A 24,354-nucleotide genomic window follows, 5' to 3' on the forward strand; every position below is an offset into this window, starting at 1 on the left:
TTTTATTTTTTGAAAGAGCTACATTTAAAAAGTGTTCAAGTTTGCAAAGAAAATAGAATTTATTTTTAATTTTCTCCTTTTTTTCAGGACTCATGCAAAAAGTACTTAATTTTCTGTTCTAACAAAAATCCAAAAGCAGAATAACAGAATGTGTGCATGGTACAGTATCTGCTAATACTGTCAATATCCACAGTCATCAGGATTTTCCACATTTAAAGGTATATTTTCTCTGTTACCTTCACAGGAATAAACTTCCAGATCTTGGGTCTTCTCATATCACTGGACAGTACAACATGCCTGAAGTGATTGTGCAGAACACTTCATAAAAAAAAAAGGAGGTAATCTGTCCTATCAGGTCTTGTCCTGAACACAATGTTATGTTAAGTGCTTATATGAAACAAGTTTTCTTTCCCTTCCATTATATTTCTTTTTATCATTAGCTGTTGTAACTGAATATTGTTGCTTCTATAAAATCAAGTCCTCCTTCAAATCTCGCTGAGTCTTTGGCCATAATTACATTGCAGCAATGAGTTCCACTTAGCGTTCCTCCCTCCAGGTTTTTCTAATCGCCAAAAATACCTTCTTTGTAGAAAAAGAAAATCAGTCTTTTAAAACAGTTTTTCTGTTTAAGAAAAATGAACTGAAAAATTCAGGATGGACTCTTCCTGTCCTATCTTTTCAAATAAACTCACATTTGGGAAAAGGCTTAGTCTGGAAGATGTCATACAGAAAGATAAAAGCTTTGAAAAGCTATTGGAGTTTTTATTAGAAACTGGTTTTTATACTTAGAGAACCAAACAAAAATAAATTATCAAAGAGACAGCCTCCTTCTTGGAGACCTCATCATCTAAGTTGCAAAACTGGGGTAGGAAGAAAAAGTTTTGCCCCACCAGTGTTGCATCAATGTCAAGGTTAATATTCTGCAAAGGAATTACAATAACAAGGAAAACTATCTCGGAGCAAGGAAATTAGGCAACAAAGGATACAGAAAGACTGGAAGCTCCATATCATAGACGTATAGATTTTCTAATTCAGTATCTTCTCTTCTAGCAGGGCCCATTCCAGCCATGTCAGAAGATGGTTCAAGAAACTTAACAGCAGGGCAATTTACAGAAAAAAATGCCTGCTTTCTGCTGTTCCACCTGTTATATTAAATACATACACATGCGTGCACACATACAAAACCCACTCTAGGTGTTTTGGTTTGCAATACAGTAGGGGTTTTCAAGCTTTTTGGAAGCCAGCTAAACTGCTGACTTGTTTGCTACTTTGTGGCATAAAATCTTCAGGCTAATAATACACTTGAAAAGAGCATCTCCTTCAGTCATCTCTAAATCAGTTGCCTTTCATTTTATTGGGTGCCTTTTAGTTATTGCCTTTCATTTTATTGGGTGCCTTTTAGTTATTGTAGTAGAGGATGACCAGACATGCTTATGTGATCTTAATGAAATTTTCATATTTTCTTCTATTTCCACGGCATTTTAAGAAACCTTTTTTAAATTTAATTTTTTCACTTTAAATTCTTCTGTCTTGAGTACTTCAACAACTGAGTGAAATTTTATTGAGAGGCAAGGAGGGAAGAAAACAAAACTAATTTAATCATATCGAGGGGAAGCAAGTCCATTTTCTCAACCCAGAGAACTGTCTTCAAGCTCACCCCTGGTGGAAGGTCCATGAGTTTCAGCACTGCAGGTGAATGATTCTAGCCCAGAATTATTTCATCTATCTGAAAAGGGAGTTAAGTGTTTGTCAATTTTGTCTAAACTGCCAGGTTCTCCTAGAAATAGTGTTCCAGGTTTTCATAAGCCTGGAGGCATTTTTGTCATTTCAACCTCGTTTAGCTTATTATATCCTGCCACCCATGTCTAGATAAACTGCAATGAGGGCTGCTGCCTCCATTATAAGCCCACATCTACTCTATCAACAAGACTTCAGTACCATGACCATTATAAAATCCCTAAAATTTGATCTGCCATTGATGATAGCAAGTCTCAATTTGTGGGTGCTAGCCTGCAAAAATGATCTACAAATGGCATGTTGCAGGCTGTTATTTTGTATCCTGCAGGATGGTGTTCAAGTCCTCTCTCTTCCCTTCAATGGGAAGGTCATTGCTCCAGATCAGAAATTACTATCGCTCTAAGTGACGTGGGGAACTATACCAGAAGCTTAATTTAGAATAAAAATACAGGCAATAGAATAATGTTTCATGTCAATTTTTTTTCTGTGATTTGACAAAAATATTAATTTCTCACAGAGTTGGAGATAAAACCAGTTCTTAAGAGAACAGCGTATTTGGGAATATGTTTCTTTATTGTTCAAATTGGTGGATCAGTCCTCAAATGATTCGTGCTTTATTTTTAGCAGGAAATAGTCTCTCATTTCCTCCATTGCCTCTTTTATATCAGCAAAGTTCTTACCGACCACCTTTTTACAGCTTTTATCTTCACCAAGCTTTCCTGAGATTGTAACAGTTCAGTATTACAAATCCATGTTTCCTGGTATTGATGAATCTGGCTCTTGGAAAGTGTGAGTTACAATGATTAGCTATCTGATTAAACCAAGAAGAAGAGCTGCCTTGAGGGTTTGAAACAAGTGCCCTTTAGAAGATTTAATTTCATGATCTCCCTAATCAGTGTTTTGTAAGTTCAGTGTACATCCTACGCACATCTTTTAAATCAGTGCAGATTGCATATTGGTTTATATTGTTGTCACAAATTAGCAGTACAATATCAGTTTCTCTGATGCAGGGAACTCTGAACAGGAATCGTTTGCATTTCTATTTGAGCATCCTGGAGACAAATATAATGAAATGAATAGCCTTTTAATTTAATTGGCTTCCAATGTGAGTCTGAGAATAGAAAGCACAATACATCGCGCAGTTACTGTAGAAACGGTTGAGGTCAAAAGCTCTGCATGCAGACCCTACATTAGTCACTACTGCTCTTGTGCAGTAATTTTTTTTAATTCTCACTGCATCTCCATCAGACCCCAGGAAGCCAGATAATTCAGCGTTAGTATTGCAAGTGGAAGTGCTGGGTCATTTGTCACTGGTCAGATCTTGCTATGGAATCCATTTTAAAAAAGCTGCCAAAAAGAAAAACTGCATTGTATCAGTGCTCTTATATATCAGCCACAAGAATAAGATCAGGGGAAAAAAAAAAAAAGAAAAGAAAAAAAAGAGAGGAAAAATCTGTTTCCTTCTCATAGAAGAAAAAAAGAGAACAAGGCAAGAAAAACTGATACAGAAATGATAATAGTCTGCCAAGAAACCCTTTTTCAAAAACATCTTTCTATTATAGGTTACAGACAGTTAAGATTTATGTGCTATTTAGTGGAGCCAGCCTTGCTGAATGCAGTGAAAGCAAAAGGGAGATAATATTGTACTAATATTCAAAACTCCTACACCCTTTTGACTGTAGAAATAAAGAGATACAGCTCTTGTAAAACTTTAGCCAGCCTAGGAGCTCATCAATGAACACATAAACCCTTCCACACAGTGCTAAATGTAGAAAAGGGATTTCTTTACTATTTTTGGACTGGCTAGTGCAAGATCTATGCTGCTGCTTCAGCTTGAATTAATTCATCTGTCTGCAGAAAAGTTCAGAACTCCTCATCTGTGTCCGATCCCATATGCTTATGCTGGTACAAAAAACTGACACAAAACACTTGCATATGTAGCAGACTCAGCTGCACAAAGGGGATCACATTAACCTCCCATTTAATTTTTGGACTGCTGATTTTTAAAAGCACAAAAGTTCTTTTTAGGAGGTGTTACATGAGCAGTTCTTGGCATTTTTAATATTTCCTAAATTATTATATGTAACTATTATTATTTGCTGAAGGAGATGGAGGAGGTAGTACTTCCCAATTAAAAACATCCTACTGGTCAGTGTTCTTTCCAAGGAGGCAGAGGACTTGAGTTCAGCTCCCCTCTTGTCTAGAGGCAATTCAGTCCCTTGCCTTATGTCTGCATCAGGTGCCCAGCCTGTGTGCAAGCTCTGGCTCTGTCTTCCTCTTGTGCAAGCCCAACTATTCTACAGAAAAGCCAGATAGATACACTGGGCCAAAAATAGGGCACAAGCTGGTGTGTGATTTTGTTACCTGGCAGCAAAGACACTCACTTGGGAAGGACAGGATCTATAAGCAGTCTGCTCATTTTTTCTATTTTGCTCAGCACTAGCAGGGAAGCAGTACTGTGAGCAGAGGTTGAAAGCCAGGTTCCCCAGGTATAGACACAGTCATTGGGCTGTTTGTAACAGGGTGGTCTGCAAAGAGCAGCTCCAGTGGGCAGGGGTGAGGCCTCCCCAGTAAAGGGAAAAAGAGGAGATGGTTGGAAGACATTTTATATGGTCATCTCTGGCTCTGGAATGTCTCAGAAGCAGAAGCATGCAGAAGAGCTTTAGATAGCACATGTTCCTGTGTGCAGATAATGGAGTGGCATTTTGAAACAGTTTGGACATGGCAGTGAGGTTTTTTTGGGGGCAAGGAAAACAGACCAGCAACTTAAATCTGTCCTTCAAAACACAAGCACCCACCCCACCCCACATTTCCCTTGTTGGCCCTATCAATGCAAGAGGACAGTGGACCTTCAGATCAGTTTGCACTCACAGCCCGAGTCCCTGCTCAGGAGAATGAAATGCAGCAGTTTGCAACCCAGCTGCTCCTGATCACATTAAGTAGTGACACCTGAGAGCATAGCCTGGCTGCTCAGGGATGCTTTGTCTGAACTAAATCTTATACTGCAGTAAGCCATGTTAATGCTCTATGTAGATGTTCACTGGGAACTAAAGGCATTGCAGTTTGATTTAGGTATAGAAGTATTTGAAGTGCGTACCTGCATTGAGTGCACAAACCAGTGCTTGGGAGGTTTTTTGTGCTATCATGGGGAGGTTGTCCTGAGCAAACGTGCTATTGCAGGTTTTGTGAAAATTTGACAGCTAATGCACCCAGGCAAATTGGATGGGTCCTACGCACATAGCCTACACTGTCCACTGCGGAAACAAACTCTGTTTAATTGTGATCAGGCTGCTGTGAACAGGTATCCATAAGGTGGACTCATGCAGGTTGACGACTCTGCCTTGAATTTAAACCCTTAATTAGCTTGAATTGATTTCTCTCAAGTACCCTCATGCAGACAACCCTCAAGTCAAAGGGATTAGCCTCCAGTTTAACTCTACTGAAAAAGCTAATTGGGGAGCAAATGAAAGGAAAACATGAAAAAGGGGATATTTAAGGGAAAGCTTCAATGCCCTGGTGAAAAAGAAATGTCATCTAAGATGAATTTGACACAGGTGGGGTGATACTGTGCCTGCATGGTAACATTGCATAGCGTCACCTACTTTTCAAATGGTTTCTGTATCTGCTATGTTTCGCCAAGTCCAAAAAAAAGAAGTATTTGTCACTTCAAAACACATTATCACTCCCAGTAAAATTGTGTATTTCTCCCTCTTTGATAACTGATATTCCTCAGATAATGTTGGAACTGGAAGCAAAGCTTTTCCTTTTCTCAATATTCAGCTCTAACTATTGAGAAATTCTGATCTTCTGTTGAAGAAGCCAAGCTTCACATAATACTGTTTCCCCTAACCTTGACTAGTCCCCTATTTCTAAGTACTCTGCCTTTCAGAGGAAATCCTGGGGTAGGGACCTTTGAATATTTATCAAGTGGCATAAGGTAACTGAGTGTTGTAGCCTACCTGTAGAGAAATGCTCTCTGTAGAAGCAATTTGATAATTATACAGAAAAGAGAACTGGTTTTCCTGCAATGTAAAATGATTCACACCTGGCCTATCCTCACTCCACAGTATGCTAAATAATGCATGCATTTTCTAAAGGATATTAAAACATGGTGGTAAAAAAATGAAACTGAGAGAGGAGCTCATATAATGCACTACATCAGGGAAAAAAAAATCAGTAAGTATAAATGGAGAATGGCTGTGTCAGCCCTCATGGAAATAATACATTTTCTTCATAATCTCCTGATACATGGAACAGGCAGTTCCAAAGAGAAGCTGTCCTGATAACTGGCTTGAAAACAAAAGGAGGCTGAAAAACAGTAGAGCCTGCTAGCTGTAATCTGCACAAATACCTAAGCACTAGGAGATTGTTTCAAAGCATGAAATACAGCAGTGTGTGCGTGCTAGGGTGGTGAAGCAGTCAGCAAGGAGACTATAGGTGGCACCAAGCGGGCCTGGGAGAGTGCTGGTACTGCAAGGGTTAAGAGTAGAGGGAAGCGTTTCTACCAGGACCTACTGCAGACTAATGAGTAACTGGTCCAGGTGCAAATCTCACTTCACCACCACCTGAGTGATTGAAGAAGTCTTCCCTACTCCTTCCTTTAAGTCACAGTGGTTTTTTTGTCTTGTGATTTCAGACTCCTAAATCCAGTCAAACTACTTCTGTTGGAAAAAAATAAGTATGGGCAGAGAAACATCTCTTTCTTCTAAAATCAGCTTTAAACTGGAAGATAGCACAACTACTTTATTGTGGTAAGTCTCAAGGCAATGGGTGGTGTGGCAAGAATTACAGTGGGATTTCTTTCAGGCAGTGTGATGTATACCTCCAAAATCTTTGCTTTGCATGTTGCTATTTATTTTTGCTTTTTCCTCTTCTTAGCATTCCCCTCGCTATATTCCTAGTTCTCTCAGCTTATCAAACTGTGTTCTTTAGGAGGCCTCTGCAGCTTCATGGGCCTTGGAATGATTCGCACCTTGCATTTGCCGGGGAGTAAGGACGTTCCCCAGGGGTGCTCTTGTCTCTGCAGCAAGTTTAATACAGGCTGACTGGCCTTGCTGGGAGGTATTGTGATGGTAGTACTTGATTGCTGAGGACTGGGTGGCCAGTGGAACAGCACAGGACTGTGATGGCTACATGGAAGTAGGGTTGCAGCAGCAGAAGGTATGAGGAGTAGGGCTGAAGGCTGAGAAAGGTGGAAAATGCTTGCAAATAAGGCAATACATTGGTGGCTTTGTCAAGAGTGCTGTTGGTAGGAGGTTGGATCAATGAATGTGCTCAATAGCTGCTATGCATCTTTTATGAGCGATTTCTTCCAACTACTAGGTAGGTTTGTAGGCTACTGTTTCACTTTTTTAGGAAACTTGGCTATCCTGTCAAGTATGTCCCTTTCATGGGGTATTTTTCTTGCCTGGAGCTGTAAAAAATAATCATACCAGCTCATCTGGTAAGAGTCTCTGGTCATGCTTATCTTACAATATGAACATGAGAGGAGGGACAATGAAAAGAGGAGGAGGGCACCTTAACCTCCTAACACACCACCCTGTAACGCTGAGGCTGCCTCTCACAATCCCAACCTAATTATTTGCTAAAAAGGACAAATTCTGCCTTCCTGGTTTTGGTACCATTCCTGGGAACAGCTGCTGCTCTCCATTGAATGAATGCCTGTGTTCAAATTTGCAAAGTATCCCACGTCCTGTATGGCATAAATGCATTCTGTAGATTTTGTCCTGGGAAGGAGGTGAAAAATGTAACAAGTCTAGTGCATAGTGTAATCAAAGATTTATAAGTAGCCATGTATTTTTAATGCATATAAAGTAATAAGAGCTGTACAGTAAAAGCAGAAATGTGACATTAAATGGTTGCTTCTGCCAATTTTCCACAAGGTGTTATCAAAGGACTGTTTCAGCAGCAGGGTTGCAAGACTGCATCCTCCAATAGGAAGACAATGATTTGATCAGGCTCCAGTTAAGGCCATGAGCCTCCTGTGCTTGAGGGCCTACTCAGCTTCTCTTGCATAACTTTAAAAGAAGCTCAGCTGGTCAGACCAAATGGCCAATCAAGAGATGTTTTGTAATGCATCCTTTTATTTCATTCCCATAACCGACAACTTCAAAGCCAGTATTTAAAATAAATGAAAAAATAAAGGTGGCTGTGATCAAAACAGAGAGGAAGCATTAGTGCAGGATGGATCTGTAACCCTCTGGCCCAGGGTACTGCTTGGCAGACAAGAAATTTTCTGCCCCTTCTTTTCATATATATCTCCCAGTGTATTAATCTTTTTTCAGTGTTTTCTTTTTCCTGAGCATCCCACTTTCTCCTTTTGTAGTTGGCTCCAGAGAGGTGTATTTTCCCTTATGAGCTGCATCAGAATTTCCTAAGGTTAGGGGAACTGGTGCTTCTGGGGAATTATTGAATTCAAGTTATTTGGTGATACTTCTTTCAGTTTCTGCAAGCCTTGCAGGACGGCTAAGGCATATATCATTTCATTTTCTGAAACGTTTAGGTCACCAATTTGTGTTCTAGCCTGGCAGTGTTTATTTTCAAATTGTATATGAACAAGTGTAAAGATCTGCGAGTATAATAAAATCAGTGTGAAAAGAGACTAAGGTTCATCATGGGATTTCTTGCAAGTTAATTGTTGGAAGCATTGGCATACAATCTGGCTTGCTTATCAAATTGATTAAAATGGTTGGAGCAAGAGGCAGTGTTATATCTAAATTCAGTCAGATTTGTCTTAAGAAAAAGTTTGTTTAGGGAAAGTAATGAGAAATAAAGTAAATGCAAACAGCTGGTATCCTGCCATTTTGTGACCTGCCTTAAATGGTCTGTTTGGAGAATCCTGTTGGTGGGAAAGGTCTGATACGTGCTGCTTTGCTGAATGCTGCTTGATGTATCCTTTGTGGTGCCTTCTGTGGCCTAAATGAAGTTTTGGTTCAGCAGTTACAATTTGAGGAACAAATACTGATTATTTGGTACCCAAAACATGCCAGATATTTTCTAGTTTTGCACTGATTTCTACTATTCTATTCTTTGCTTTTATGTATTCAATGATAAGTGTTTTGGAGTAGCTGCAGTATCAAAATTGTTAATTTTCTGCCACTCAGTACGTGTGCTGATATGCCCTCCAGCTTTTCCTCTTTGGAGCCCTGGCATCCCTCTTTGCTCACGTGTTTCCTGTGAGAGAACTAAGCCTGCCTGCGTGGCCCTGGCTCGTTTCTATTTGGCCTGAGAAGCTAATCTTCGCAATTATTGTCACCAATTCAAGCCCATCCAAGTAGCTGGCTTTGAGAATATTTGAAATACTGCTGCCACTGTTCCAGAGACCCAGATGTACTAGCCTGAAACATTTATGCTATTAAAAGAGCTGTGAGAAATTTTGGATGAGGCTCGTGTTGACTTCGCAGCCAAGATTTCCCCCTTTCATTACAAGACTAGCTTTCAAACTTTTGATCAAACCATGGATTAACAGGTTTATTTCCCCCACCCCCCAAAATCTAATTCGCAAATATGATCTTCAACCTGAGACTCAGACTGCAATTGCTGTTGATTGGAATAGTGTGAGGGAAATCAGGCTGTATAGTTCTTTATGTGATACCATTAAATGAAATGCCAGCATTAGTTAAAATATCCACCAAATGCCACAGGTTTATACCTTAAGTGCATTATTCACTAATTGTTCTTTGGTATTTCCCTGAGGGTGGAAAGGACTTCAGTCAGAAAAGAAGAAACAATGGTCTGATCAATCACAGGCTTCTTGAATTGCAAATAAGAATCAGCAACCAGCTCAGTAAACATGTTCCCACCAGCCTCTAATGCTGGTCTGTTGAGCTTTCTGCAGCCCTCTAATGTCATCCTCATGATTCTTTACATAATGTACATGCTGAAATCTTTCTCACTGTTTTCTTTTTTTTTTTTAATACCGCCAGTAAGCAAATGTAAGGATGTGTGAATCTGTATGTAATTAATCCCCTGTAAAATGGTGCTTTTTAACTTGTAGAGGCTCTTGAAACAGAGATGCTTTATCTTCTTATCGGCACAATCCCCGTCATGTCAGAGCCAGGGTGACACGTCACTGACAGAAAGCTAACATAAAGTCTCTACTGCACCTGAGTACAAGCAGTTGTTATCTTTTTTTATTATGATAAGAAACTAGTAGTGGTCTAAGAAATGGTGCTAAGCTGCTGGTGTAGTCAAGTGCCTAGTGTTTTTACAACTATCTTGTAAGAATGTGAATATGCAGCTGGGTATTATCTCCCTTGTCTACTGGCGAACACTGTGATCTTAAAGCTTTAGTGTCATTGAGGCCTCTGTGACACAGCTGTCATGTTGGGCGCTGCTAGAAGGGACTGCCTTTGCTGCTGCAGAGATGCTGCTGGGAACATCTGCAGCTCCCCATGGTCTCCTCTTCCATTACAGAGAATTCTCAGATGTTCCAGGCACAGAACAACAAATAATGCCTTGATCCCCCAGGGTTTTCTTTTTGCCATCTGAGAAATCATTTAAGAAGTTTCTGCCATGCATTTGAAACAGAAGCATTCAGTGAGTTGTGTGAATGTTCCCCCCTTTGCCTCACTCATGATCAGATTGAGACTGAATGCCACCTTTGGAAATATGCTTCAGACAAACCAAAGCCATTGAAGTTCTACCTGGATTCCTGGTGGAAATGTAAAGGACTCTGAGAGATGCAAAGAGACAGGGTAACCTAATCTTTTCATCTGTTTGTAAGCTGAAAAACTTGATGTAAAGTTGTGTGAGCTACTGCTCCTGAGCAAGGCAAGCTTTGTTTAGTGGTGCTTTTTAGTTAGAGATGTGCTGCTGATGGTTTTGATTCTGTTGAGAACTGACTGTTGGAAAGGGCTAAAATGTTTTATTACCCTGCTCTTGGATAAGGGCATGTCTAAATAGAAAGCCTTTTGGGAAAGGACTGTTCCATGCCCTTTATTTTTTGCTTAAAATGTTTGGCAAAATTGGATTTTATTCTTGACTCAGCAATAGATAAAGAATATAATGAGATAGCGGCAAGCAAGTTGTGTGTAAAGTGATTGCAGTTGCATAGCTTTAAGACTGTTTTCATACAGGTGTCTGTTATAATAATTTAGTTACGCTGTGCTCCCTGATCAGATTTTCCTAGAGATCTCTGCTGTATGCAAACATAAAAGAACTTGGAAGCTGCTAAGCCTTCCAAAATGTTAATGTAAACACGTTGCATATGTAGGACTAGTGAGCATTTTCTAGGCCAAATGCATATCAGAGTGTGATTAACTGATTAACTAGCTAACAATCAATTGCTATTGGTCTTGGGCAAGTCTGTGCCACATGGGTTTGGTTTGCAGGGGTCATTTAGTGTGGCACTTGTACCCTCTGCAGTGGAGGTACCTCCATCTGATCTGGTAGCTGGTGCTCTATTTTCAGAAATGGGCAATAAGCACTTCTAAGGAACAATTTCCCTGACCAATTTTAGACAATTACCGTAGAAAAATACTCCATGATCTAGTAGCACTTCTCCCTACATAAAGCAAACCCAGACTGCTAGTTCACATATCAAAACCTGCGTGGATGAATTCTGCCTCTGATGTCTGGTGAGTCTGTGAAAGTACAAGTAGTGGCAGAATGTACCCATTGGTGAAACAAACATTAGGAACACTTTTCTCCTGCTTGGCCTGGGTGAATCATCTGAGACTTAATTTTAATCTTTTGCCCAGTAGCGCAGGACATTGTGCCCAGGAAAGGCTTCCACAGGAGTCAGGTTCCCAAGGAATGTGGGTTTTGGATGGAAATAGCAACAGTGCTAGTGCCAAGAGGCTTGTTTCAGGCTGGGTTAACTTGCTTTTTTCCCCTAGCTCATTCATGGATGAGACTAAAACCGATGATATCTGGGATGGATTTGTGTAGTTTCAGCTCTGTCCCTCTTATCCATTTTGCTCAAGTGATGAACTGTGCGGCAGTTCTTTCTTAGCAGGGGAAAGGCCACTGGTCGTGTTGTATACAGTGATCACTTGGCACTTAACTCCTTGCCAAGTAACGTAATCAGTCATCGCAAGCAAAGCTGTGTTGCTATGTACTCATTCATTTTGTTTGCTTCAGTGTTCGATTGAAGAAAACAAAGGGTAATATGCTATTAGAGAAATCGTGTAACCTGGCAATTAATAATATTTGCTCATACAGACCATCTTGTGTCTTATAACCAAAATGATGTGTTAAGTTTAAAGATAGCCCCAAACTTCACTTTGCATTTTATTTTAATGTTCCTTAACCCTCCCGCGTAAATACAGCTCTTGAATGATCACAGCAAGAACATACCGAAAAAGGACTGAAACTTCCGCATTAATATCCAATTTTGGTACAATACAGTGTGGTATTAATGTCATTTATGATCATGTACTGTTGTCAGGGCCCTGACATATCTGAACATAACAGCATGACTTTTATAACCTTGTTACAAAAAGCAATTAGGGGCAACATCCAGCTCTGCAGTTACGTATCACGTGGAGATGTAAGGAGCTTCCAACAGTGAATTTAATTAGCAGCAAACACAGGGTACTCGGTGACCTGCAGTGCAGATAACACAGTTCCTGTCCGGCAATATCAGTCCCTTTCTATAAAATGGTACCTAAACTGCTCCGATGCTGGACCCATGCATAACTGACAGGCTTCCAAGGAACTGTGGTTGGAAACTTCCAACCTGGAAGGCTGAATCGGGAAACGCAATGCCGTAAATCCAATCTTGTACCAAGCAACGCCATGAGCAGCTTTAAAATGCTGAGGAATAATCCAGGAGGAACTACATGCTAATGCCAGCAGTTACCAGACTTTTCTCAAGAATGTATAGAACAGATTTTGGTAATCAAAGCTGCACTGCACAGAGTAATAAAATGAGCTGATGCTTCATATGTGTTGGTGCATAAGGTTAAGGAGAGTCATGACATACAACTTTGTGTGAAAGGGAGTCTGGAGGACTTGTATTGGCTGTGATGAAGGAATTCCTTGTTTGACATTGAGGGGATATTAAAAATGAATTAAGCCAGACCTGGTTTTGTTAAGGTTTGCAGTGCTAAATTCCAATCCTCTGAAGTGTCTGAGGTTTCAGAAGAAAGCTTGTTAGTTACCCTGCACATCTCAAACTAAACGAGCTGATAATTGAAGCCATGCTCTGTTGGGATGTAAATGAGGAGTAGGTGAAACGTGCTTTTGCAGGGTGGGAAAACTGTGAGCATCAGTAATAGAGTGCTATAGTAGCTGGCCTTTCCTGCAGACACAGAGCTGGTGCCAGCGCACTAAGCATAACATCCTGACCCAGCTGAGGTGGAAGAGCCCTGAGCTTTTCCCAGCTGAGTGTCCCTCGCCAGCACAAACTTCATGGAAAACGTCTGGAGACACAGACCAGGCAGCTGCCTGCTAACAGGTAGGGTCTCAGGAGATGTAGGTTGCATATCTATCCCCAGTGAATTGCTGAATGGCTCTCTGGCTGCTTTGGAGAGCCTTGTGACATCTCCACTGTAGAGCAAGCCTAATGGTGTTTGCCCTGCTCTGCAAGGGGCGGGGCAGCCCCATGAGAAAATGTCTCTTGGTATTTCTGTGGTCCCATGGAAGAACAATACCTACCATGAGAAGGGCTGCTCACATTTTGCTGCTGGTTTTCTCTCCTGCTCCATGTTGTATGTTTGTTCTGAATGCCTGTTGGGTTTCACAGTGTTGATGCAGTCTGCTTATATCCATTTCCAAATCTGACTGTGCCTAATGCCTGACTTAGAGCCATTACTGCTGTGATGATCCTGTTGAGATGCTTGCAGGGGGTTACTTGCAGGTAGCTAACTTTAAGTTGAGTTTGACCTAGAATAAGAGCAGAGATTTTTTAGGATTGTTCTTAAGTGTAACCTAAAATCTTCAAGCAAGAGGTACAGAAGCAGCCAGAACTGAGCTATATGTGCACAGAACCAAAAGGAACAGGATTTCAGATAATATATTATTTAATTATTATTTAATAAATAAATTGGTAATAGGTGGGTTCCCTAATTCTCACCTAAGCTGACTTTCATCAGGATAACTACCAAGAATAACTACCTCTGAGAAATGTAATTCAGCTCACTTGCATTGGCATGTCCAGACTTTGAGGCTTGGATCTCTCCAGCAGCCTGGGAGCAAAGCAGCTGTGTGTGTTTGAAGCCATAGACTGTTTTAGAGCACTTCAGATCTATCAGTTCACCTCCACCCTTTTTGCACCACCTCAGGAAACAGAGCAATTAAAATCTTCTCAGTGTAATTTTTAGCTCTGCACTGCAGCCAGCAAGTGAAAGGCACGAGACAGCCTCGCAGACTGCTCCCAGGTCCAAACATGAAGCTTGGGAACTATCTATAGATAAATACAGGGAGAAGGATACCAGCAGGGCTATGCAAGATTTCTCTTCAAGTCTTTGTCCTGGTGTAGGTTTGTTCTGTGATGTTGAGTGAGTAACTTCATTTCTTTGGCTTCATATTCATCTGTAAAGGGACAGTCACAGGCCTTCATCTGCTTAGTATGGCTGGGGTGAATACTGCCATTTTAAAGCTTCCTCTGTGCTCTGACCCGCCCTTGGGGAGGACGTGTGGGTGCTGACAGAGAAGAAATGGACAGCAAGGCATTTCTTGTTTGTTTTTAGTAGTGCTTGGCTGGACTCATCTGTCTCCCAGTGGCAGGAGGTGTTTGCAAATACATATGTGTGCGAGTGCTGGGATAAGGTGTGTCCTGCTCCATATGGTATGTGCAGATGTATGTTGGCAGGTGTGAACTGTGTAACTATATTTGTGTGCACTGAGGATGGTTTTGGAAGAAGAAGGAGGCTGCTGAGAACTCTGGCTAGGTACTCGCTTTTCTTGTAATGTATTACTTTAATTTAAATTCACTTTACAGTCAGTGCACATGAGAATTATTTTGAAGGTTTAATTTGCTAGCTGCTGAAAGCAATAAGGTGGCTATCAACAGAGAAGAAATAGCTTGGCTGTTTGTTAATGCTCTTGGGCTGTACTGTAAGTTCTCCAGGCAGCTGTAATGGTAGAGGAGCAAATAAAGCATTGTTGCTTTTAGAATCGTTTGTTTTATTGTATCAGTAGTTTTCTGTTTCTAGATATTTACACGTAAAGTATTTTCTGGGGCAGATAGCTGGGGGAATCTCTGGATTCTCAAAAACATTCAGACGGAAAAGCTGTTAAACCATGTAGAAAACATAATGTTTGGTCTCTTATTAGTGGCAAAAACTTCATTACATTTATTATGTTTGGATTGGTGCTAATTTTCTGGCCATTTTGGTCAGCAGAAACTGTACAGAATTGCCTATATTTGTACTGGGAATTTAATTCCTTAGGATGGTGAGATTTGATTTTATCGCTATAAGCAACCATCTGGAGTAAGTTTATTTGTGTTACGTGGCTTGCATGTATTTATACTTCAGACTGAGATCCCTTAAATTGAATTCTCTGAATTTTTACATATCATATAAATGACATTTGCTTGCAACACAGTGGAGTGATTACAGTGAATACTAAAATGGCAACATTCTGCAGTAAAAAAAAAAATACAATGTAAAATGAACATTCATTTACAACAGAGTGTAAATTTATACTATTTAATGAAATGCATTCACTGTGCAGTGAAATACTTTTTGTGCCTATTGAAATACAATTACAAAGCACTGAAACTTATAACATTTAACAGAGACATTCTGTTACACAGTAAAAATTGTGTCATGTTTGTTAAAATTATATTTGATAGAGTGAAATAAACATGGTCTGTGCATATGTTTATTTCTCTATATAGATAAAATTAAAAAAAAGATATGATTACATCAATCTGCTATAGACCAGAAGTCATATACCTGGGCTTATTCAGTATCAGTTATGTTCCACCACGCAGCAGTACATCATTAACTGTTTCCTTGTGTTTGAGAAGTTGCCTTCCTCGGGAGGGGTATGAGGGGACACGGCTTGTCAGGGACCGTGATCGGGTGTAGAAATTTCTGGAGCAGGTCTCACATGACAGATGAGCAAATGCTTTTAGCTGGTAGGTTAACCTTCTTACCCATCTGCATGCGGTTGGTGGGACCAGGGGACATTCCTGCATCTCTTACAAGGAGAAAGAGGGATTGACCAAGAGGTTGCTTTACAAGCAAAGTGGCCCCTGTGTGAACAGTTACGTACAAGTTCTCTCTAAGGGGTAACAGATCTCTGGATAGACATTATTTTGCCAGTATCCAAATGGAATATATTTGTGGTACTTGGCAATAAAACCCTATTGTCCACATGCTGGACTTGTTTTGGGGAGGGACTCCTCCAGCTCTTGCAGAAACGGCTGCAGCAAGTAATGCTTGTGGTGACAGTATAGCTGGGGACTATGTTATTCTCACAGGTGCTGGAGATGACTGAAGCATAGAAGGAACACGCATTTGTTCCAAGCCCAGTACCATTCACTGCCATGAGAGAAGGCTGATGACACAAATGCATTTGTGCTCTCACCACTTTACCTTCCACAGACATATACTGAGAAAATGTGTATATTTTTGGACAGATTCAGAAATGTTTTTTAGTAGTATATGACTGGTAATTGCAGTGATTCATTAGGCCATAATTGTGCTAGTGAAATACAGAGTTTCTGGCTAGGCCTTTTGGGGGTTGTTCTGGACAGCCATCAGCCATGCTATTGAAAGTAATTTTTCCTTTGTTTGCATGCAGTCTTCCTTTGACACTCCTCAGCTTTACAGGACAGCTTAGGGAAAAATCTCCTGGAGATAGCCCCAGCCATCAGGCTGTACTGGCACCACAGCTCCAACACCAGTCCATTACTGGGGTTGGCACTGAGGCTTTCTGGTGCGACCTACCCCACGTGGCGGCTTCCTGGTGGAGGCGTGAATTGTTGCAATCCTCAGGCCACTCCAACTGATTGCAAAACCTGCTCATTACGCATTGCACCTCAGGCTCTGGAGAGCACTGGAGGGTGATTTAAGATCTCCTCAGCAGATGGTGGTAGGCAGACATTCACACACGTTGTTGGGGTGCAGGTCTGTGCTCTGGAATCACTGGTGCTAAATTAACATATTTATTTGCTGATACCAGTGTGGCAATCCTTACCTTTCCACAGATCCCAAAGAATAGGCAGGTTCTCACTCCAAGAAAAAAAGATTAAACAACCGAAATTATGGTGCTGATCATCAAATAGTGCAAGATGCCTTTTATCAGTGTAGATTCTGACCTGCTTTCTGTTTGTAGCTGATATTAAATTCCTGGGTGAAGATAATCATTTACCGTGGTTTACATGCCTGTTTCTGTTCCATAAATGTAAGGAGACTTGGCTCTCTTGGGCTAATAACTGATCTGTCCATTTCTGTGTTCATCTTGGCCAGGGAAGTTGTCACATAAAATAAATGCAGTAAAGATGAAGCTGGCCATTCCCTCTCTCCTTTTCAAAGGCCATCAGCTCACTATGTTGCCGAATAAAATGTTAAAACTTGATATTCTGAAATAACAAAATCTGGTTTCCAGTTGCCCTTTTTTATTTTAAAAGGTGAAAACTTGCTATTTATTCCAACCAAAATGTTGGTTCAAATTGAATGGGCAAGAGGTTCAAGAAGTTGCCTGGGTTAATTTGTGGATTTGCTGCTACTCATTTTCTCTAAGCTGCCTGTACATTGCACAGAGCAGCTTGCCAGGGCTCCCCTCTCTAGTCTTTAGGCCTAGATACACAGAGATATTTGCTCTCTGCTTTCAGTTAATTTTCCATTTCACCTCAGTCCCTAGCTTTTTTCCTGAGTGGCTCTGGCATATATATTCATTATATATTCTCAATAATGCTGGTCTTGATGCTCAGCGACCTCCTTGGCTGTCGCCTTGTATAGAGCATGAGCAATGCGTAGCAAGGGAGAAGTGGAGGACTCCGGGGAGGCAACTGGGATGGAGCTGATAAATGGAGAGAGTCTGGGGGAAAGCGACAGAAACTGGGTGAGCGAAGGAGCTGCACCCAAGGAGGAGGAGGGCAGGGGAAGTGAGAGGATGGGCTGGAAGGAGGGCACAGGGTGCCAAAGGAGGGTGAGAGACCCTGAGAGGGCATGTGGCATCCAGGGCATTGAGAGCTGGAGGGGGTGGGAGGGGAACCAGCCCTAAAACAAAGCTATTTGAAGAAAGGCAAATTTATGAGGAAAGCGGGAAGAAAGGAGGAAGACAAAACCATGCAGAGGCTCTGCATGGATATGGCATTTCCAACCTGAATGTCTGCAGTTGGCAAAGACAAGGTTGCAGGAGGAGGACAGGGGCATGGCGAAGCCTGCTAGCAGGGCAATGGAGAAGAGCAGCACCATTGCAGAGCCCCTCCCCGATTATTCTCTCTGGCTCTGCTGTCCTTCTCCCTGCCCCCTCCCTGCCTTGCAGAATTTATTCTGCTTCTAGTACTGTTTCTGTGCTGAACAAACCAGCACTGTACAAATTAAGAGGACAAGATGTTCAGAAGTGGCAAATTCACACTTTTTTTTTCGGTTGTTTTCCTAGCACATAAAAGCAAATTTAGATTGGTGGTGGGGAGGGCAACCAAACTTGGGGGGATTGGGGAAAACTGCACAAAAAAGTGCTCAAAGCTGAGTGCAACATATCAAAGCAGCTTATAAATGAATCTTTGAATTAACAAGGTGGGTTGTAGCAGCACTGGTGCTAATAATAAATGGCAATTTTCTTCCCATAGAGACTCGAGCAAAACCACGCATTGTCTTGAGACAGGTCCGTTTTTTCTTAAGATTACTATTTCTGTAAATACAGAACAAAATTTCCTAGCAATATTTGACCACTGTGTCCTCAGTTTCTCTGGGTCAGATGGCATTTAGCATCCTCTGAGGCCCTGTTGTTTTGGTGCTCTGTTGAAATGAGTTTTCTGGCATGGGGTGCAATAGCTGCCAAACAGAAGCAACGCAGAAGATCAGCCTGGGAAAGCTGACAGCAACTCAGGGCTTGGTGTTTGCTTTTCAAACCAGGGACCTGCTCAGTGCAGCTAGGAGCTGGCTCTTGTTTGTGAGCAATTCTGTGGAAATGAAGAACAGAAGAAAATCTGTTCTTTAACCTAAGCTCTCCCCAAAGAAATGCCAAGGAGAACACATCTGGCTGTCTTCTGTGAGGCACTCACAGGCCCCAGATTTTGAAAGTCTTGCAAGAGCCCAAAGATACAGATTGGAAAATCCCCTCTAGGCTGAAAGTACCTGGTTTCCTAATTCCTTGAGCCAGAGGGACTTCTGCAGCTAACTGCTGCTGTAAATTCAGACTTCGAGATCAGACTCCTGCAGCTGTGCCATAGCTGTGGAGGGGTCTGCTACCCCTTTCCCTTCTCTGTGGCTCAGTAAGGATTACATTTTTTAGTGCAATGGTTAACAATTCAAACAGAGGGAAAAGAAGCCTGAACATGCTACTGCCAACTGCTAGGTTTAATAAAAAAAAATTCTTTTGACCTTATTTTTCCATGGAAAGTGGCTTTTCAGAGGAAATGGTTCAGAGTTCTTTTAAGGGGGAGGAAGGGAGGGGAAACCCAAACCTATTTACCATGTCAAATCCAGCGAGGTTCACTGAAGAAGGGGGAAAAAAATTTGAAACCTCAAAGTTTCACATTAAGACTTTGAATTCAATTTTGTTTAAACTGGAAGCACTACCTCTTTTCCCCCTCATTCCAAATACACACAAGAGTTGACCTTGCACTGCCAAAGTGTTGTTCTTTTGACTTTCTCAGCCATCTCCAGTGACAACTTTCCTTTTATTAAAAAGGAGCTAAGAAGAAAGGGGACCTGTTAGAAATCTGGAATTAGAATTTAAAGTCCCCTCTCCTTCAGGTTTTTCCTTCCAAGTGCCAGAGTTTCTCCAAGGGAAGTGGTGTGCATTGATACTCTCCCCATGATGAACAAAATCTCTCTTGTCAATGTAGTAAGTGCAGAGAGGCAATACGTTGTCATAAATCCAGCCCAAGACTCTCTTGCAAAATAATTACACTTCAAGGAAATTTTAATCTCATGTTAATGAGACCCCCTACAATCTTTGTGGTCTCAGTCATATTAGAAACTGATTTATAATTAATGACAACTGCAATGCCACTACCTTTGCATGAAAGAGATCTTTAGCTATCTCCTCAGAAGGGTTTGAAAAAAATGAAAAGTATGAGAGAAGGGTTTAATGGCTGCTTTGCCATGTTAATAATAACAAGTGGATCTCAATCCTAAGTACCTGGAAGCATAGAATATATGAGCAAGAAAATCTTTGTACATAGAGCGTTGAAATTACAGTAGAAAAGATCTTATTTGCCTAAAACCAAGAGTGTATTCCAGGTGGCATAATATTTAATAACTGTATTTTGCCTTAAGAGAGGTACTGAAGTTAATACTTTGACCAGGATTTGACAGTTTACAGAGTTCATATTCAAGATAGGGATGTTTGCAGAATCGATGTCATTAAGAAGCTTGTTAGACATAGGTTAATTTAACATAGAAATTTTTTGTTGTTATTCTTGTTGCCTTCTGCTCTTTTTTTTTCTTTCCCTCCACAATTTACCAAATAAAAAGGTCCCTAATGTATCTACATTCTTCAACAGCATTAAAAAATCTGGGTCTGATTAATTAAAATCTCATTATCCATCATAATTGCAGTAGGTATGCAAAAATATAAGGTTTATTATTCAAGGAATTAATGCATTTCTAGAACTCTTTGGGGTTCATATGAGAGTTGGAAATGAGCACTGTATAATAATTTGTTTCAGGAGAGCTAATTAAGTCAGTTCATTTATTCAGTTATCTAAGCCTCGTCTAATCCCGTATACTGCTAAAACCTTGTGATGCTCCCAACTTCATTACTGATTTGAATTAATATGAGGACACAAACAGAAAAAGTTCCTTCCATTTAGTAATGCATGGGAGGTGCCAGGTCTGAGGCCCACAGGGTAAATCTGTAGTGTGCCAAACTGCCCTTTTCTTCCAACCAAAGATCTGGTACTTTCCTATTAAAAGGAGTCCTTTGGGTCCTGCTGGAGTGTCTTTGGATAAACAAAGCTAAAGCTACCTATATTGCAGCTTGCCTTTGAACCCCAAGGGGTCTGGGAGGAAAGAAGAGGGTTCACAAGCAAGCTGTGATCACAACTGTTGTTACAGTTGGCATTTACTTTGCACGAAGGGTCTGCGTTATGGGAAAAGAAAAGAATGGTCCTTGTGGTCATCTTTCTCTCTTTCTGCTTCTCTGCCTCATGCCATACGCTGGTGACTATATGCAAACAAAAGAGTCTACTTGTCAATAAACAAAGGGTATTTGTTTAAAATGAGGATTAATTTTGAGTCCATCTGACAGCTCTCTGTTTGAAGATGCTTACTGTGAGGGTGCGGGAAAAGGCCATGAGATCTGTCGTCTGGTGTCTCTTGTTGAAAAGGCTATTGGTTACTTTTAAAACATAAACCCAAAATACTTTTAAAAAAACAGTGAAACAAATTGTTCTGATTGCCTCACTCTAATTCTGGGGACTCTTTCACTTTGCAAATATCATGAGATAATACATTAGTAAAGTTGAGAAGATGACTACTTGGTGTTTGCAAGACAAACCCATGTTGTACGCCCAACTCTGGATGCCAAAATGTAGTTCAGAAACGGGCTACAAGGAACCGTGGGCCAGAATCTCATGTAGCGATTCAAATTTAATTTTTTTTTTTTTTGAGGTCAGTTGCTTTGCAATGCTGGCTTAGTAGATTTCAGAATTGTGTACGACGTACCTGAGTGTTTATTCCTTCCATTATGGTCTTACTCTATTTTCCCCCAGAACTTTCTACTCCAGTATAGGCAGTTGAATAAGGGCTAAATTCTCCTAGCCTGGCAGCACCACCAACAGACTGGCAGCTTCCCAGAAGACATACGTGCCTAAAGACTTGTTTAACTGCCCATTTAGAAACAGAGCTCTGCTGAAATAGAGCTCCAGGAAGCCAGTTTTGGTATGCACCCTTTGGAGTTGATCACAGGTATCCGAGTCGAATGTTATGGGGAAAGCTCTGGAGACTTCGGACCTCATGCAAACTGGCCATATTAGGCACCCACTTGATTTCTTTTCATAAAACCATGCCGTAAAACTAATACTTAGGTCAGAAGCTTTTTGATTATGCTGTATGCTGCTGCTTAAGGAAATCAAAGGGAAAAACAAGTAGCAGTTCTGGAGAATTAGTATGAATATATTGCATTACGTAAAACAGATCTACAGGAAACTTCTGTTATGCCAAGGAGGACTGAAAAAGTATTTCAGTCCTTGCATTGCTGTAGTAAGGGAATTATTTATTAGCAAGCTGACATAATAGAGCAGTGGGTGTTCTGAGTAAACTGACTTATAATTTGCTGTTTTGCCTGTGAGTCTGCAGACCGCCTTTCTCATGAACTGAAGGCATTGCCTCATCAGATAGATGAAGTGATGATGGCTTTCTAAAAATCTTAATGTTTTTTTTTGGCTGTGCACAACTTCTTCATAAATTCTACATCCAGTTCATTTTTTGCAGCCCTGGATGCTATAGCTTTTGATTAACTAAGGTTTGGGTTTTCTCTTCCATTTTGTAAAGAAGCTCCATTATTAGATGCAGACACCAATTGATTATCCCACTTTATTGCATCTTCTAAGAATACATAACCAATTAAACCCCTCTGCCTTCCTAAGGGTGAACAAGCCATGTAGACTCTTAATAGTCCCACCACAGCATGTTGTTCCTTTGTTACTAGGCAGCAATTAACAAGTTTTTAATGGAACAAAAGCTCCCAGAGACAAGCACAGCATGATAATAGGAAGGTGTCTACATTTTTTTCTTCTCAGCATGGCAAGATCTTGTATAACCCTTCCTCCCTTCCCCCCTTGGGTTGAACAGCTCTGTCAAGGTGCTCGGTGTGGGATTTTTATTCCTTCCCTATCTGCCGCAGTGCATCTAAAAATAATGGTATTTACACATGTTCAATTATTAAAGGGTTCTGAAACATAAATCTGAACTGCAGTCCTGTTAAAAGCAAGAGGTGTTTTAGTGTTGGTAAAGGGGAAAAATTATCTTTTCTTTCCAAGATGATCTCTGTGGTGCCATTGAATTCTGCACTGTCAGGTTTTGCTGATGGAGTAATTGTTTTTTAAAGTGATTCTTTCAATGTCATGTTTATGCAAATTAAAACACGGCAAGAGAAAGGCCAAGAAGGAGGCTTGTCATCTTTCCAAAATAATCTATATGATTATTTTTTTAAACAAAAGTCTCAGTTGGGAAATAATTGCCTCTGTGCATGAGATTAATAATAACTAAGTAATTTGCTATTGTTTTTCATTAAGTGAGTTGGTTTTCAGCTGAGCTATTTAAAAATCTAAAAAGGTGCCTCCTGAAATTCTGGCTATTTTTAAAGTAAATGAGATGTACTTAGTTATGTGATGTAATGCAAACCACATCTTTTTCCCCAGGGAGCTTCAACCTGTCTGGGCTTAATTTTCTGCTTTTGTGCATGCTAGGTATTTTTAGATCTGAAAGAAGCAGGACTGTTGCATCTGCATTACTGGGGAGCCCTAGTGTCCTGGTCTATTCTTAAACACCTCTTCTGCATGGGGAAAGGATGGGCTGGGCTGGTGGGTGGCTGGCTGGGAGAAAGGCTGGTACAAGGGTCAGTCCTCCCAAGTAATGGAGGAGCCCTGGGGTAAATCACCAAACTCCTCTGTACAATCCATGGAAGATAGCACTGTTGTCCTTCGTCTTTTTTGAAAATGCAAACTTAGGAAGGCTCGATCTGTTTCCCACTGAGTGGCTGGACAGTGTCTGCCTTGGTGTCAGGAGGTAGGAGTAAGAAGGAGGAGAGCTTGCCGGTGTGGAGAAAATGGACATATTTATCGTCATTAACTTTCCCAGTGGAAAGTAATGCTTCTGTCTAGGAAAGTGTTGTGTTTTAATTTTTAAGGATAAGATGTCACAGGAGATGCACGTGGGTGTTTGTGGTACAGCCCATAATCTGTGTCCTTCAGAAAAGCCTGTAACTGTGAGAGACCTACACTAAAACTGGAAACCACGTCAAATGTGCCTAATTTCAGGCTGTGCTGTGAACTTGGATCGTGTTGGGAAGTTGTGAAGAGAATCTGTCCTGAGCTTTGAGAAGAGATTTCAAAGTAAAGGTTTGCATGAACATGTGCTGAATTCATGCATCTCCACTTATACCTGGATCTGAAAAGGTGCTGCCTTCATTATTTCGGGTTTATTTCTCAAGGAAGTCCTGTAGAGAGCTGGTGCGGTTCCTCAGTACTGGTGTACCCACAGTTTCTTTTCCTTTTTTTTAATATTTTAAACTAGAAAATAGTAGTAGACTCTCAAGAATTTGACAAAAATTTTGGCCTGCAAACTTTGGCAAAATTTAGATTCGCTATAGAAGCTTGTGGCTTGAAACTCATTTCTTAACAGTTCATTAAAAATGTAATGGGTGACCTGGTATCTGTCAATGCAATTAGCCGAGGGTGGGGGGAAAACAGGGACTCATTTATTTTGGATAGTAATGTCCTCTCTGTTGGACTCTTGTCTTCATAAGCAAGTGCTTTATCAGTATGTAGGAAAAAAGGGTCTTGCACTTCAGTGCTGTCACTTTGGAGTGATGCTTGAAATG

General features: G+C 40.8%; 1 long non-coding RNA gene across 1 annotated transcript in view; it reads left to right on the forward strand.

Annotated features, from left to right (window-relative positions):
• Positions 1–252: 252 nt before the first annotated feature.
• Positions 253–24,354, forward strand: part of LOC128141110 (uncharacterized) — a 35,742-nt gene continuing 11,640 nt past the window's right edge. The window contains exons 1-2 of the long non-coding RNA XR_008234909.1: positions 253–338; positions 6,374–6,488. This is a non-coding gene — a long non-coding RNA (uncharacterized LOC128141110). The remainder of the gene's footprint in view (positions 339–6,373; positions 6,489–24,354) is intronic.

The sequence above is a fragment of the Harpia harpyja genome, chromosome 4 (assembly GCF_026419915.1).
Source record: "Harpia harpyja isolate bHarHar1 chromosome 4, bHarHar1 primary haplotype, whole genome shotgun sequence".
NCBI lineage: Eukaryota > Metazoa > Chordata > Aves > Accipitriformes > Accipitridae > Harpia > Harpia harpyja.